Genomic DNA, 13,854 nt, shown 5'->3' on the forward strand with positions numbered 1-13,854 from the left:
GTATCCAGCATGGATCCATTTTTAATTTGATGTGCTAGGAGCTGCTGACAGTCCCCATATCTTCAGATAAAGTAGGAGGATTATTAATGTATGACTTCAATATAATGATTTTCTCATCTGCCAATCAAGCAGCCTCCTTTTGTGGCAGCCCAACACAAATGGCTGCACGAATGGCATTTACAGAATCCCATTATGTCAGTCTGGAAAATAACGAACATTGGAGAAGACTTTTGAATCAATGGCTGGTAATTATTTTTATCTGGCCAAATAAGTCCATAGAAGTAACCTAACTGAGGATAACACTGCCTATTAATCTGAGGGGTGGGGTGTGTGCAGAGTTTAGCTCCAACCCTAATTAAACACACCTGCACCAGCTAATTAAGGTCTTACTAGGTATGCTAGAAACTTCCAGGCAGATGTGTTGAGGCAAGTTGGAGCTAAACTCTGCAGGACACCAGCCCTCCAGGGCTGAGTTTGGAGACCCCTGGCCTACAACTTTAGGTCCTTCATGCACGATCGCATCTCAGAGGATGCTTAGGCTCTCAGACTCAAGAGGCACGTCCACAGTCCACTCTCACAGACAGTCTGATTCATATAGCACACAAATCTGGAAAGCACCTTCTCCATCTGGCTAACTCTAATCTGATTGGCCGGCTCGATGCAACTTCATTGAGTAAGGCCTCATAGGTTATTTTATCAGTCCACCTGGAAAACACCTTGTGTTTACAAGGTACCAAACTGATAAAATAAACACCTTTCTAGATTTGTGAAGGTTTGCCAGGCTAGTATCATTTGAGACTTGAATTTTGAAATGATTGTTTTTTTTTTCTGTTGTTTTGATATAATGTATTTCAGATAAATTCACCCATAAACAGTACATAAAAAAGCAAGACTAAAATTGTGGTTAGTTGCTTTATATTTCAGTTTGACTGTCTCTTCCAGTCAAAGTGTGTGGTGCTTGGCCAGAGTAAATGGCAAAATGTCTTGCAGGACAAGATTATGGACCACTAAACATTTTAGGTGAGTTTGATTTAAGATGATTATATTAATGTTACAGTATGGAAGCCTGTTTTGGCTCAGAAATTAAACAAACAAAAAAATTCTACTAATTTCTGCTTTTTTATTAGTTTTTTTTTTCTCATTATTGCGTTATTCCCTCAATTTTTACATTATACTGTATCTCACAGTGTATATCCTGCAGTGACTTTATATCTTACAATAGCACATTTTTGCATAATTGTAAGTTGCTACTCTATTAATTTCACAATTGACTTTATTTCTCATAATTGCTTTTTTCCTCAGAGTTTCCTCTTTATATCTCGCAAAGTGACAATTTTTGCAATTGCAAGTAACAAAATACATAATTGTGAATATATTTCTTGAAATTGCTTTATATCTCACAATTGTGGCTTTATTTTGCATTATTGCTACAGTGCATCTTTAGGCTATATCTCGTAAAGTCTTGCAATTGTGAATAACATATTCCGTAATTGTGACTATTTGCGACTATTGCATTATATCTCACAATTGTGACTCACAGTTTTACTTTCTTATTTTTAACTTTATCTCACAATTACCTGTATCTACAGAAGCCTGTAGGAAAACTTTCAAAGGCACCTTTGTGTGCAACCTTTGACATGGTGATATTTACTGGGGTATATCAGTCTATTAAGTGTAGTTCTACTCTGTGAAGCAAACAGTTTTTTTTTACACTCAGTGATGTGCCTCAAATTCTCTTGTCAAGAAGACAAACATGTTATTCACAAAACACAACTCATCCTTTCAGTTAGACTTCATTCAGCTGACAAAATTACATTTTGAGTTGAAGGCACACACCTTGTTCCAACAAGACAGAATGGCTCGAGATGGAGCTCAGCTTTAGATGTGTCAGAAATATAGTTTTATATAGCAAAATGTCAAGACGGGACTTTGATTTTGTGGGAAACATTAACAGCATAGTAATCCTTGAAGAAATATACGTTCTTTAAAAGCAACTACATTATGTAACTGAATTGGCTATGTGTGTTTTAGGTCAAGGTGTGTATTACGAGGTTCTGTAATTAGCTAAATTTGCAGCGTTAGCCTCTGGGCTGAAAACAGGTAGCCTTATTAATGGTAAATAGAGGTACTCATTAACCCGGGCAGTGACACTGACGGTAACATCATCTAATTACAGCTGCTGCGCATCCCGTTGGGGCAACCATGTGCGGAGTGCTGAGGAAAAGGTCTAAGTCATTATTAGCTTTTTCACGCACCTCGCTCAGTGTTCTAGTTTAGTGACGAGTGCAACAAACTTTATTGAAAAACCTGGTATCTTTTTATTTAAGCCAGTATACATTTAGGACTTCCTTTTCCAGTGCTAAATAACTGCTAATTAAAAGTGCTTTTTGTTCATACTTAGTCATACTAACAAAATGAGTCAGCTGTGGATGTTGAGAGCCAATCACATAGCACCAAGGATGATGTAAACATCAACAGTGCTATCACGGCGGAGCCCTTATAGATCAGTGGGAAACAGACCTCTGTTCTACAATTGACTGTCTTCTGAGTCCGTAGATTAAATCACTGTCTTGTCTTGCAGTTGGGCCTTTCCATTACAAAAGACAAAGGGAGGCGGCTTCTTTACAATGACGTGCCAGACTTGTGCTGCACACTCATTTTGTTTTGGCTCTGACTGCCGTGGAATACTAATGCACCCGCAGTTATCTGAACTCGGATTATATATAGCCACGCCACAAAGTGTGAAGCCTTAAAACAGGTTTTTAATATTATTGATTCTAGCACGGTTTCAGTTAACTTAGGATAAATAAAAGAATAATTCCAAGAAATAATTTGAATAATAACACCAAGTAATGATTTTTAATTCAGAAAAAAAAAGAAGAAGAAAAAAAAAAAAGATGTCTAAATTAAGGCTGGTTTCCATACAAGACAATTGTACAATAATTGTAACTGATTATTGTTGAAATTTGATTATTATTGTTAAATAAAAAGATGCCTAAATTTAGGCTGGTCTCCATACAAGACAATTGTATGAAAATTGTAACTGATTAATGTTGAAATTTGATGAATGATTATAATTGTTATTGTTAAAAAAAAGATTCATAATGACTAAATTTAAGCTCGTATCTATGCAAAACAACTGTAAAACAGTTTGATTATGGCCATTATTCACTCATTCTGTGTACTTAAATATTCACAATGCCTACATTTAGGCTAGTTGTCATGCAAGGCAATTGTTAAAAATTGTAACTAACTATTGTTGAAAATTGATTATTGTTATTTATTCTAGCATGATTAAAATAACTCAGGATAATATAACAACTCAACGCAATAATAACTCCAAACTATCAACATTAGTTTAATTCTGTCAATTTTTTGAAAGTTTCACTCATTTTGTGAACCTTAAATAAAAATATTCATAATGCCTATATTTAAGCTGGTCTCCATCTCTATAAAAAAAAAAAACACAGTAGACCCAAGACTGCATTAAGTTTTCTTCAAATGCTGAAGTTTTAAATTTCTCAGCATGAGAGACATTTTACAAGCCTTCAGAAACGCCATGCATAGAACCACATTAAACCATTTTTTACAGAAAGGCTCCCATGAGAGAACGATTTCCCACCAGGCTTTGAAATTTCACAAGCAACTCACTTGTTGAATAGCATCTCACTTGCTTAACCTGTCTCCAAAAATATGTTTGTACAGTATATCGCCTAAAGCCTTTCTCCTCCTCCTTATTCACGTATTTCAAAGTTACGTATTCCTACATGGTTATTTTCAGAGCTTGCCCTATACACACTTTTATGACTTTGAGCTATGGTCCTTTCTGCTGAGTGTGAAACTTAATTTGTGAGTGAATCTATCTAGTCCATTGCACTCTTTGACAAAGAAGTGAGAGCCGTTTTTTAAATTTTCTGTAGATTTTTTTGTGCCAACCCCCCCAGTTGGTAGTACATGTACCATAATGTTGATTACCACAAAAATGTATTTATACTTGTCCCTCCTTTCCTTTAAAACTTAAAAAAAGTAATAATGAATCACTTCAAATGGTAGTGAATGGGGCCAATCTGTAAATGTCAGAATACTTAAATAGTGTAGCCACAAGATGTTAACACATGTTTAAAAAATCACTTACTTACTGTTTCTGTGTAAAGTTATGTCCAATTATGCAACTTTATATAATAGATTTATATTTATAAATTATACATCATTTTAATGCCTAAAATTACAGTAAAAATGACAATATAATAATACACAAGTTAAAATAATACACAAGCTAAAAGTTTTAACAGAAGAATACGAAATAATTTTTAGTCTATTGATCCCAGAAGAAAAAAAAAATCAGCTTTCAACATCTCCATTCTCTCACAGATCTCCATCATACAGGTCTCTCTCTCTCTTTTTGATATATTGGCATTAGGCCCAGGCAATAAGAAAATACCCTCATAGACCTACATGATTTATTGAGAAAGAAAAAACACATCAGCTCCAGCTTGAAGCGAAATGATGGCCGCTCACTCTGCCTGCTAAATAGGGCCCCCAGTATGCTGTGGAAATAAAGGAATTCCTCACTTCTAAACAGCTGGCAGGTAATAAATAACACCTTGTGTTCTGTGACCACCGTAAGGTATGTGAGTTTGGTCGCTGTTATAATCCAGCGACAAGAGCAGATGAAGGGTGACTGTGTTTATGTGTGTGTGTAGAGGAAGACTGCACTCTGGCCCTTCTGTTGTAATGCATGGAAGTTAGAGGAAAGTCACATATTCCGTGGAGAAAGACTGTGCTAGGCCATCATCTGGACCGGCTGATTGTCTGTTCAACTAGCGTTCTGTATTAACATTCAGGAGGTGGTTAAGTTTTAAATGGGTAAGTTTTTAGGAGACGCAGAGTTTCATGGATTCTTGGCAAGCAGTGCTTGAGCTGCGGTGCCGTCATTGAAGCCGAACATAGAAGCAGACAATAACAGCACAACACTGCGGTCACATTTAGAAGAGCTGTGCCTGCAAACCCTTCATCTGACGAAATTTGCAATGTAGCGCAAATCTCAAATGTCTTATTGCTTTAAAAATGGTTACTATATATAATAAAAATGATATGTAATAAAATATATGTAAAACTCTGTTCATCATATTAAGGAATCCTGTTTCTTCAGAAGACTTCCTATGGACTTCTTTTACTTTCTCTTAATGAACTTTTCAAAGCATCAGTGTTTTGGTGGAATGGACTTTCAACGGAGGGACAGAAATCTCCCAGGTTTCATTCAAATATCTTTGTTTCGAAGATTAACAAATTGATTTGGAACGACATGATGGTGAATTAATGATGACAGAATTTTCATTTTTGGGTTAACTCTGCCATTAAGGACACAAATTATCATCAGTGCATTAAGTATTTAAGTCATTAAAGGGATAGTTCAGCCAGAAAATTAAAATTTCTCATCATTTGCTCTTCCTCTGTCATTTTAAATGTGTATGACTTTGTCTTTTTCTGTGGGAAACAAAGGAAGCTACTGTGTTTGAAGAATTGTGAACTGTTTTTGTTCATACAGTGAAAGTCAGTTGGGACATTTTTTTGAGACATTGTTCAGTAATATCTTTTTTGTCTTCTATAGAGGAAAGAAAGTAATACAGGTTCTTCATAATCCATCATCAGTTGGTAATTAAAATGTCTTAATTGAAATCTGCCTCAATTAATTAACACTTGCTAAATATAATAGTCTTTCTTTTTATTTGTTGGTTTGTGTCTTGCTGAGACACTCTCACTCTTTGTTGAGGCTTAATTCTCTCTCATTCTCTCCCCACAGATGCTTGTTTAAAGAGACATGCTGAGTCTCCCACATCAGCATTTTACCTCCTGGAATCGCAGCCAATTTGTTGATTTAAGTCACACACTGAGTGGAGATTGATGGCTCTGGAACTGCAGGACTCCTTATCGATTGATCACACAGCCTGTAGATATGTGCTCTACCGAATCGTTCATCATTGTAAAGTGTGTCCATAAACACCCAATGAAAGTGCTTAAGTCTATGTAAGATTGCGCCAAATGATCTGGTGAAAATTGCTATGCTAATGGGCCATGCAGATATTTGGGGCAATATTTTAGTGGATTGCCATCATAGCTCAAATCTTTCTTTTTCCTGTATCTTTTTGGGAAAATGTTGTTGCTGAGATGTCAGTATTTCGTAAGAGAAGCATGGAAAGCTAAGTGTAAGAGAGCATTACATATCCTTAATTTTTCAAAACAATCACCATGTGTTGGTGGATCATTCTGCTGTAAATACATCAGTTTTGTCCATGTGCTGTTTCCATGTATTAAAGGGAGCTGGCATGTCACTGAGTCTCTGTACTTTGCATATGTGTTGTGTGATTACAGTGGTGGAAGCAGCCAGTCATCCATGAAGACAGCAGCGGCTCACAGATTTGCTGCACAGCTCTGGGGCAATGGCATTACACAACACGTTGGCAGGAAAAGCTTCGTGCACACGAGAGACTGTGGCCCTGGAAGCTCTGGAAGAGACCAGAAAAACTGTCAAACAGCTGGCTCTAGGTAGGAGGACTGTGGGTTTTTTTTTTTTAGTTTATCTTTAATTTTTGAATTGTAAACAAAAATCACACTGTAAAACCGTGGCAAGCATGAACAAGTGCCATAGCAACTACTCACTTTTTCAGTGACCCAGGTGAATTTCCCATTTCCCATAAAGAGTTTTAAGCCTTGAACCAAAGCAAACAGCTCCAAGATGAATTACAGGATTTCATCCTAAATATAAAATAAAATAAAATAAATAAGAAAAAGAATGATGACAGTACAGTGTATATAATAAAAAAGGTTACATAGAGATCCTCAAACCAACTGAAGAGGAGATGCAACCCAAAATCTAAAATTCATCTCAGTTGGAGATGTCTGATGAAGGCTGAATGAAAATGGCTGAAATGTTATTTGTTTTAAACTAATTAAGTTAAAAAAATATATGTGTTCTTCTATAGTGAGAGTTGCACCTTTTCTTCAGTTCAGTATATATAATTGTGCAGTTTTAACTGACTGCATGAATGACTATGCATCATTAACAAAGTACTGTAGGCCTACATTATATATACTGTACAGTAGACTATTGAGTATAATATATAATATGTGACTCTGGACCACAAAACCAGTCTTAAGTCGCTGGGGTATATTTGTAGCAATAGCCAGAAATACATTGTATGGGTCAAAATTATCGATTTTTCTTTTATGCCAAAAATCATTAGGATATTAAGTAAAGATCATGTTTCATGAAGATATTTTGTAATTTCCTACTGTAAATATATTAAAACTTAATTTTCGATTAGATATATGCATTGCTAAGAACTTCATTTGGACAAGTTTAAAAGCGATTTTCTCAATATTTTGATTTTTTTGCACCCTCAGATTCCAGATTTTCAAATAGTTGTATCTCGGCCAAATATTGTCCGATCCTAACAAACCATACATCAATGGAATGCTTATCTCAATTTCGAAAAAATTGACACTTAAGACTGGTTTTGTGGTCCAGGGTCACATATGTATTACAAAGCATTCAAATATACGCAAAGGAGTATTTTATTTTTCAAATATACACAAAATATGCACAAATCGGACAGCTCCAAGATCCGTAACATTACAATACTATCAACAAGTAATTTGAAAATCAAAGAAACAAGTAAATGATTCCGGATACGATCAGAAGTGATGATGCAATATAAAACTGTTGGCTGTAAGTATAAACATTCTTGAAGCAAACTTTTGCCTGAATGAATATTAGATTCACTGTTTTGAGCATTTAATTTGAGAATGCCAGTACAGAATGACGCGTGCGATAAGAGTCAACAGTCACTAGGGCGTGCAGCAGTAGCAGCTACTGCCTCCCCCGGGTCCTATAATGCCTGTCCAGTAAGGCGTTTTATTTACTTAGGGGGTGCTGTTGGCCTACTTGTAGTAAAACTAAAGTAAAATACACAAATAACATTAAGATTGTGTTTCTGATTAAATAAAGCAGTAATTGATGTCATAAAATCACGAGTATGGTTTGATTTAAAGGTCAGAAGGTATAGCTTACATGAATAAAAATCACAAACAAGACACTTGTAAATTAAAAAAAATATATATATATACAGATTTATTCATTAATGTGTAATATGTTTTTTTTTTTTCCAAATGGATCATGAAAACTTAAATACAAGGAGCTCTAAAAGATTTTCAGAATTTGTACAACTCTTTTGCTTTAGACCATCTACAAATGTTAAATATTCAAATAAAATGTTAAGGATTGCTTTATAGTTGCTTTATAGTTATTTTCAAAGCTTTCAATGTACTCTTATTATAAAATAACTTAATTACTTCGTTTTTTTTATTCTAGCATGCAAGTTTTTGTTAAAAACTAACCAAAATTAAAGATAATTTGTTTATAATCTCTGCACAGAAGAGACCGTCTCGGTTACGTATGTAACTCACCTTCCCTGAAGGAAGGAACGGAGACGTCACGTCGGTGAACGACGAATTGGGATCTCGCTTAGAGAGACCAATCCACTTCGAGTGTAAACTAAACGAGCCAATGCACATTGGCATTCTACAAATGTTAAATATTCAAATAAAATGTTAAGGATTGCTTTATAGTTGCTTTATAGTTATTTTCAAAGCTTTCAATGTACTCTTATTATAAAAGAATTTCATTGTTTATTTAATTCTCAAAAGTAAGTTTTTGTTAAAAACTAACCAAAATGAAAAAAATATATATTTGTTTATAATCTCTGTACAGGAGAGACTTGGTGTTGTTTCCAAACAAAAGGAAATATATCGGTATCGGCATCGGCTATTGACCAAAATGAGTTGAAAAATATTGGCATATCGGATATCGGCAAAAATCCAATATCGTGCATCCCTAATAACAATAAATATAAAAATATAGCCCTAATAAGTTAATGTAATAATAATAATATACAAATAGTAAATTAAATGTTTAATGTTAATACAAATTTTTCATCCATCTCTGATAATCCCGGGTTGCTATGGTCACGCAGGTTTATTTACGCAATAAACTCATTGCCACGAGAAAAATATGTTGTTCCCTCAACATAAGAATTCGTGGCCACGAGAAATGGATGTCGTTCCCTCAACATAGCATCTCGAGGCCACGACATAATATCACGTTCCCTCGAGTTAATATGACGTTCCCTCAAATTAATATATCGTGGCCACAACATATTATCACGTTTCCATGAGTTATTATGTCGTGGCCACGAAAAAAAAAACTAAGTGAACTGAACATGTCAGCTCCCGGGCTCTGTACTTATTACTAAATAATCAAATATATACAAAGTTTTTGTTGAGCATGGAGGACTAGGAGTGCCATTTAAAAATAAAAGGAAGAAATGTTTTAAATATCCTAAAGAAATATCCTTTCAAACTTTTTATTGAAAGTTCATTGGTTGCTCTCATCATGCATGAACTGTCCAATGCCATTATTTTTAACTCAACTGCTAAATGGATGATTTAAAATGAAATAAATAAATACATAACAATTATAAAAGTTGCAAAAAATGCATTTTAAAAAGTAGTTGTTCATGTATTTCAATTCATTATTTTGTTACATTTAACTTTGTAAACATTAATTAAATCATTTTAAATGTCTCTTTGTTAATTAAAAAAAAAAAACTTTACTTAAAATTGTAACCATGAATTAAATAAACCATTTTAGCCTATGTATATTTGTGCCAATTTGAAAAAAAGAGTAATGTATGTATTTACTAAAAAAAATTCTCATTGATTAATTCAACAGTTTTAACTATCTATTTGTCAATTTGAAGAAAAATGTATTTAATGTATCTGCTTACTTTTTTATTTTTAAATAAAAAAAAGATAATTGAGTCCTGTGAGTGTGGAGAGACAGATTCAATTATATTTTTCACATTTTTTATGCAAATGGGGTATTGACAAATAATTTGAAACCAAATCATTTGTGGTTGTGAGTAACATTTCTTTCTTAGCATCTCATTTTTGGATGTATATATGAATATGTGACTGTATGAATAAACACAGAATACATTATCACAACACATGAGACAATGCTGTCAGTAATTGAACTGACTCTATCGGATAGCGAGGAGATTTTATTTTGGTTGCGCTCTAAACCCTCTCTTGTCATAAATGTCACTTGAGAAATTGTGAGGAGCCATAAATATGCAATTACATGTGCCTCGCTGCATAAGAAGAGCCAGAGTTGCAGATGCTGCATTTGTGACCATATTAATATGCACCTGTCTGGCTTTCTCAAAAGGCAAGCATTGTTTAAGCACAGCAGGGAGACTTGAGAGAAAGCAGCTCCTCATTCATATTCATATCTCTCTCTTTCTCCCTCAAACACATTTAGCACCGTTGACTTGCAGGCAGAGTTGTACTCGTGTATTCTGGACAGCCGGCTGCATTTGTTCTTTCTGTCCTCATAAGCAAATAAAACTTCACTCTTCATTTTGTTTTTCATGAAGCTCTTTTTTTTTTGTATATTAGTAATAATACAAATAAAAGTAATTAATTAATTAATAAAATGTATTTATTTATTTATTTATGGAGCTTCATGAAAAACAAAATGAAGAGTCAAGCTTCGTAATTATGCTCATAATAAATGACACTGACTAAACATTTTTATCACTTTTTAATAACTTTCATTAATAAATAATTAACAAACATTATATAATGCTTAACGGAGCATCAGTTAATATATTCACATAGCTAGAAACATGAGATAATGTGCTTGTTAATGTTTACTATACTTATTAAACATTAATTATCTGTTGCATAATTGGACATCATTAGGTAATGTAAATTACAATGCTTACAAATGTCATTAAACTTTTAATACATATGATCATGCACATCTTGAAAATCTACAAATGATTTTGACAGATATTATACAATGATTAAAAGCTTTTGTAAATGTACAACGCTTCTGCTGCTATTGAGGTGCGATACGGGTAAGGTTAGGCTCAGGTTTGGTGGTACGGGTAGGTTTAAGGGTTGGGTAAGGGGTCAGAAATGTAGAGTTATATCCTCTTGAGACCCGGCAAAACATTTTAGGAAAAAAATAGTTTTTTTTTTCATGTCATTACATTGTTTAGAGCAGGGGTGCAGGGGTCCTGGAGGGCCGGTGCCCTGCAGAGTTTAGCTCCAACTTGCCTCAACACACCTGCCGAGAAGTTTCTAGTATGCCTAGTAAGAGCTTGATTAGCTGGTTCAGGTGTGTTTAACTGGGCTTGGATCTAAACTCTGCAGGACATCGGCCCTCCAGGACCGAGTTTGGGCACCCCTGGTTTAGAGCATTAAAAAAAAATAAAAAATTATATTTCATTCATAAGTTATGCTACGTCCTTGGTAGAGGACATCGGGACTCAATAAAAAAAAAAAAATAAATAAATAAAAATAAATAAAATGACATGAATGAATGAACATGCATAGGCAAAAACAATTGATTTTTTTTTAAATCACCAATACATTTTTAGTTTTCAGGATTTTTTTTATAAAAAAAAATAAATAAATAAATAAAAATAAATAAAATGACATGAATGAATGAACATGCATAGGCAAAAACAATTGATTTTTTTTTAAATCACCAATACATTTTTAGTTTTCAGGATTTTTGTTTACCAAACTTTGTATAAAGAAAATTCTCAAATTTTGTTATAACAGAATGATTTGATATACAATTTTTCTTTATGCAAAATGTGTGTAAAATGGTCATAAACAGGTTTTCTCATTATATATAATGTATCTATAAACTAAATCTAATTTGCATATTAATGTGTTCTTGGGGCAACATGTAATGAAAAAAGAAGTGTAATAATGGGAGTAATAATTGACAAGATTTTCATAATAATATATAATATTTCATAGGAATATTGAAATATAATTTCCCTATTCATTTGTTGTGTCTCCCAAAATGCGTAATAAACATGCTTTTAGTCCCAGTGTCCTCATATGAGGACATGTATGAAATCAACGTCCTGTTTCGTAACAGAAAGTCATATTTTGATTTGAAACCCCATAACATTTTCCTGAAATGTTGATTTATGACACACAGTTTAAAAATTAGTCCGATTTAAATGATAATGACAAAATATTATCATATTTCCATAAGAGTGTCACTAAATTAATATCGGACATTTTTGAAGACCAAGGAGAGGGAGTGGTCATGGTGAAACATCCAAACATTTGGTATCTCTGAAAAGCCCTGCATGTGCTCTGTACAGGAGATCCAAACTGTGGCATGTATAGTCTCAGAGAAATTCACTAAAATATAATGTCCTCATATGAGGATGCAGGGTCTCAGGAGGATATTACATTGTTTTGATAAATGAACAAGTATTTTCTTGAAATAAAAATGATTTGATTTCTCCTGCTGATGTATGATTCAAGGAATACCCTGTGTAGTGATATAGTATACTAATATAAGTGTTGAGGCAATAAAAACATGTTTTGCACCCAAATTACATTTGCCTTTAAGAAGCATTTTCATAAATTTAACTAACCACCCTGTACACAAACGTTGTTACAGCAGCTAAAAGTCCAATGCCCATAAAGGTACTGAATGATTAGTAAACGTTTATAAACATTTACAGATTATAAATAGTTTCCACTTTAGATTGGGTACTGCAAAAACATGAACAAATAGTCAATAAATTATTTGTTAAGACGTGAAAACAATAGAAGTCTACACAACAAACGAAGAACAAATAAATTAGCTTTACAGACTGTGATTATGAGTTAATGAATAATATGATAACATGGATAGTTCAGTGAATAGTAAAGAGCTTAAAATTAAGCTTTTTTTCCACAACATTTGTAAATGTAAATAAGAGCATTAGGCAATATGTGAACTGAAGTTTAATGGCATTTGTTAGCATTCAAAAGTACATTAACATATGATTTGTCTTCATTGTTTAATTTCTGTTTAAATTAGTCTATTTGTAGATTTTATTAAAGTGTAATGACATTTGTAAGCATTAATTAAAGATCAGTTAAGCATTATATAAGGTTTGTTAATGATTTATTAATGAAGCTTTTAATCACTGTAAACCATCTTTCAAAATCATTTGAAGATTTTTAAAAAGTGCAGGATTTTATGAATTGAAAGTTTAATGACATTTGTAAGCATTTTAATTTACATTAAACAATGATCTGTTAATCATTAGGTAATTATCTAGGTAATCACATCTCATATTTCTAGCAAATATTTATTAACTAATAATCTGTTAACAAACATTATATAATGCTTAATGATTTAAGAATGAAAGTTATAAAGTGTTACCTTGTTGTGATATTTCCAACTTTCAAATACAGAGTAAACCCTTTTATGCATCTATTTGTATTCAATGCAGCTATTAAGAATGGAAAGTTGTATCAAAAACAGAAACATGTAAAGAAGCCGTCCAAACAAAATGTTATTAAAACTGTCATGACAAGCCTTTTTTTAAATTATAAATAGCCATCTCAAGAATCACACACCAAGAGAAATGTTCTTGATTAAGTCCTGCTTCATCAACTTGTTTGCATGACTGTTAGATTGCGTTTCGAGCAGTCGGCAGTGAAAGCTCTTTGAGAGGGGGAGAAAAAAACTGTTTTGAAAGCTGGGTGTATATTGTCTTTTCTCATCATGTTTCTGTAATAGTCAGACTACTGAATTTCCATCAGCACTGAAGTAAGACATGCCATTTTGAGACAAATTATTTTGTGATTTTTAGCTGAGGAATTCTTGTGCCATTCTCTGATGTGTTAACACAAAGAAATTCTCTGGTTTGCTCAGACTAATGAGGCTGCTTCTCGACCCCAAACTTTTTCTTTCTCATCATT

At 33.4% G+C, this 13,854-nt stretch overlaps 1 long non-coding RNA gene across 1 annotated transcript in view; it reads left to right on the top strand.

Moving 5' to 3' along the window:
- Positions 1-5,998, top strand: part of LOC107676679 (uncharacterized) — an 18,322-nt gene extending 12,324 nt beyond the window's left edge. The window contains exons 2-3 of the long non-coding RNA XR_001632762.1: positions 5,612-5,655; positions 5,804-5,998. This is a non-coding gene — a long non-coding RNA (uncharacterized LOC107676679). The remainder of the gene's footprint in view (positions 1-5,611; positions 5,656-5,803) is intronic.
- The last annotated feature ends 7,856 nt before the right edge of the window (positions 5,999-13,854 follow it).

Source organism: Sinocyclocheilus anshuiensis, unplaced genomic scaffold (genome assembly GCF_001515605.1).
Source record: "Sinocyclocheilus anshuiensis isolate Anshui unplaced genomic scaffold, SAMN03320099.WGS_v1.1 scaffold76, whole genome shotgun sequence".
In the NCBI taxonomy this organism is placed as follows: domain Eukaryota; kingdom Metazoa; phylum Chordata; class Actinopteri; order Cypriniformes; family Cyprinidae; genus Sinocyclocheilus; species Sinocyclocheilus anshuiensis.